We start from the raw sequence: 4570 nt of genomic DNA on the forward strand, positions 1-4570 counted from the left end.
TACTATGATATGGCATAATGGTCACTGAAAGGTCACTGAAATATGACGGAATGGTCACTGAAATATGAGGGAATGGTCACTGAATTATAACTGAAAAGTCACTGAAATATGATGGAATGGTAACTGAAATATGATGGAATGGTCACGGAATGATAACTGAAAGGTCACTGAAATATGACGGAAATAGTAACTAAATAGCGAATGAAAGGTCACTGAAATATGACGGAAAGGTCACTGAAATATGACGGAAAGGTTATTGAAATATGACGGAATGGTTACTCAATGATAACTGAAAGGTCACTGAAATATGACGGAATGGTAACTGAAATATGACTGAATGGTCAATCAATGATAACTAAAAGGTCACTGAAATATGACGGAATGGTAACTGAATGATAACTGAAAGGTCACTGAAATATGACGGAATGGTCACTGAAAGATAACTGTAAGGTCACTGAAATATGACAGAATGGTAACTGAAATATGACGGAATAGTAACTGAATAATAAATGAAAGGTCACTGTAATATGATGGAAAGGTCATTGAATGACAAGTGAAAGGTCACTGAAATGTATGTGCCATTCAGTTGACTTACTGACAAATGAAATGCAACTGAATGTCAATTGAAAACTACCTTGTCAGTTACCATTCTGTTGTCAATCAGCTACCATTCAGTTATCATTCAGTCCACTGAATGGCCAGATTTCATCCTGTGCAAATCATTAAATTAATGCATTTAATCATTGCATGAACTTTGAGTACTAAAATGTATATCTGGAATATTTTAAAATCTAAAAAGCAATAAAATGTTGTTGTTTTTTTTGTATCAGACCTTGTATTGCATTAGTGCTGATTAATCAGAAATCCTGTGTATGTTAAAATTATGAACTAAAACGTCATGATCAGTGATGTAAATTTATGACTTGTACATGTACGACATTAAAATTTGGTGTATAATTGACACAGTTTGATTGCTGGAAGACAAACACCTGCAATACCATAACCATGGAAGATTTCAGCACTCAGTGTATGGTACGGACATGTTCTGTCTGTTATGGGGACACAGAATTCTACTGCAAAACATGTAAAAGCAACCTTTGTCCAAAGTGTAAAGAGAAACACTAAATGGGATGAGGATTTTTAATTACAATGCATATAATGGCATGGAAAAGCGATATTACAGCAGTGGCGAAGTAGAAATCCACACTATATATCCGATTAGACCACAAAGGTGAAAATTTATATGTAGATCCGAAGTACCTCACAAAAAATTACAATGGAGATTTCATTGTGTCAGATTATGCTTTAAGTGCAGTTGTGGTGGTTGACTCTGGAGGCAAACATCGCTTCTCTTACACTGGACCTCCATCAGGATCAGGACTGCGACAAGGATTTAATCCTTCAGCAATCTGCACAGACGCCCTGTCACATATTCTGGTGGTGGATACCCTCACTGACACTGTACAGATGATTGACAAGGATGGTAACTTCTTGTCACTCCTGTTGACCAAACCACGGAGTATACATATCAAGCGGTACGGGTTGACCTATGACTACAAAACTCATCTTCTTTATGTAGGGAGTGGACCTTCAAAATTAACTGACATAGTGTCTGTATATAGATACATAGAAAGGCAAAACTACTCTCTTATTGATACATAAGATAGGTACATGTTTTAATAATGTGCATTATGTACAAAATATGATACAAGATTGTGTATTGTTTATGTATATGTAGTTACGTATCTGTTTTCTGTTGGTTTTGTTTGAACATATTTTATTGTATAAATACTATACAAATGGTTTGAACACAAGTTCTAACAACTTACTAGGTTCTCACCATACAACTGTCAATATATATACATATGGAAAATAAGTGAAAAGGGAATATTGATGTACAAACATGTTTGTTAAATTGAAACATACATTTGTTACATATGATAAATATATATAACTATATAGAGTGTAAGTGTTAGGCAGTAATAATTAATTAAATCTACCAGAATCTCTTATAAATTTTTGAACTGACTGAAAAATATATTTATTGATTTCTACATTTTGTGACTCATCTCCCCACAGAAGTAAGTGGCAATCAATAATGTTCAATTTAATATTTGGTTTCGTAAGACACAGTAAATCTCTGAATAGTTTTTCTCTAGCATATTGGTACTTATTGCAGACAAAAAAAATTGATATGGGTCTTCTGGTGTACCATATGAACAGTTAGGACTCTCGATAATATTTCTTTTATAAAGATCATAATTTCAAATGCAATTGTGTCGTAGTTTAGTATGTATGATATTTAGTCGTCTATTACCATGGAAGAAATAAGAAGGGGGTCTGCTGGGTTTTTATGTATGTTGTTTTTAAAGCTGCTAAAAGATATGCTGTTTCTAGTGGTGATACTCAGACTATTCCATTGGTTTATTGTATCAGGAACAAAATATTTCTTATATATTTCAAGTCTACATCTAGGAATAGTGTAGTCCTCTCTATTGCGTGTGTCGTACTTTGATTCATTACGTCTTGTTGCGGGAAAAATACTTTTTAAATAATCGGATACTAAGTTGTGATGAACTTTATACATAGTATTTAGTTTTGCTACTTTTCGCCTATCTGCAAGAGGTTCCCATCCTGTTTCTAAATATAATGCATCTCTTGAAGGGATAATTGGTAACCCTGTAATTATTCTTGCAGCATAAAGCTGCACCTTTTCTAATCGTTCAACGTCTTGTAAAGAACACCCATCCCAAACTATAGAACAATATTCAAGTAGCGGTCTAATAAAAGTTATGTACATTTTAGATAAAGTTTTTCTACCGATATTATATTTCAGCTTTTTCAAAAGACCTAATCTTTGGTAAGCCTGTTTAACTACATTGTCTATATGATCAGACCAATTAAGATTTTGACTCAAAAGTAATCCTAAATGCTTATGAGAGGTTATGTATTCTGGATTACATCGTTGAAATTGTAATTTTGGGAGATAATGATTGGATTTTAATGTAAAGTATAATGCTTTTGTTTTAGATGGGTTAAATTTCATAAGCCATTTGGTAGACCACTTATCCAGAATATCTAAATCATGATTTAAAGTATATTCAATAGTTGCAACATTATAATAGGAACTTTGCAACAAGTTATCATCTGCAAACAATCTACACAATGAAATCATGTTTTCTGATACATCATTCACATAAATCAAAAAAAAAAGTAAAGGACCAAGAACAGATCCTTGTGGTACACCAACGTTAATGTTTCTATTAGACGAAAAAATATTTTTGTACATAACTTTCTGTCTTCTATTACATAGGTAACTCTCTATCCAGGTAAGAATATTTCCACATAATCCATATGTTTTTAATTTAAAAAGTAAACCCTTATGCCAAACTCTGTCGAAAGCTTTAGACAGATCACAAAATACCATGCAACAAAATTTTCCTTCGTCGATATTCTTAATTATACATGTAGTGTGATAAGTTTCAAGTAGTTGGTGAACAGTTGAGTGACCTGGCAAAAAGCCTGCTTGAAATTTGTAAAATAAATCATTCTGATGAAAGTAATTGTAAACATGTTTAAAAACAATTCATTTCATAATTTTGCTAACACAGCTCAACAATGATACCGGTCTATAATTAGTAGCTACTGAAGGATCATCCTTTTTAAACAACGGTAATATATGAGCGACTTTCCTTTTATCTGGGAATTTATACCATCGTCTATTTTTTCATCAAATACCAATCCTCAGTTTTTCTGCCAGAATCTACTCTGCTCTGTTTTTTGCCAAAAATGATATCAACAAGTATTTGAATTGAAAAGAGCATTTATTACAAATGCCAATGAAATATACAGCAGTATTGTTTGATATTAAATATATGTTACACCTGTCACAATGAAAAATTAAAAACAATCAAAAAGGTACATACAATAAAAAATGAAATGCATATCTTAAATTTGCCCTGATTAATATAGAACAGCAATGCATATAGAACTCTATAAGTATGTACACAATAAAAACACACATGACTAAAAATGGCAAAAAAGATGGTACTTGATTAAAAAACATGTCCATACTTAAAAATAAAACGGCAAAAGAATTGGGACTAGCTTGAATAAAAACAATATTGGCACTAACTTAATTTTAGTACCTAAAAGTTATTGTAGAAAAAGAACTAGTAACAATCTTGAATTGCCAACAAGTATAATACAGATTGAGCAAAATGACAAAACATGATATGACTAGCTTCATTTGAACACACAATAAGCACCGGTGGATGAAGGGGAGGAGGAGGGTCAAAATCTTCTCCCTTCTAAAATTACAGTAAACAATGATCACGTGATCCGAGATAAAGGATTTTGTAAGACGAAAATCTTAACTGGAGGCATAACAAAATCCGGAATATAGAAAATAAAAATTTTACAATAGAGATGGTATAAATTACTTTATGCTTCACATAAATACAATTATACCATCGTCTGTTTTTTCATCAAATACCAATCCTCAGTTTTTCTGCCAGAATCTACTCTGCTCTGTTTTTTGCCAAAAATGATATCAACAAGTATTTGAATT

The sequence above is a fragment of the Saccostrea cucullata genome, unplaced genomic scaffold (genome assembly GCF_032062105.1).
Source record: "Saccostrea cucullata isolate Sc308-1 unplaced genomic scaffold, CSIRO_AGI_Scuc_v1 ctg3527, whole genome shotgun sequence".
Classification (NCBI taxonomy): domain Eukaryota; kingdom Metazoa; phylum Mollusca; class Bivalvia; order Ostreida; family Ostreidae; genus Saccostrea; species Saccostrea cuccullata.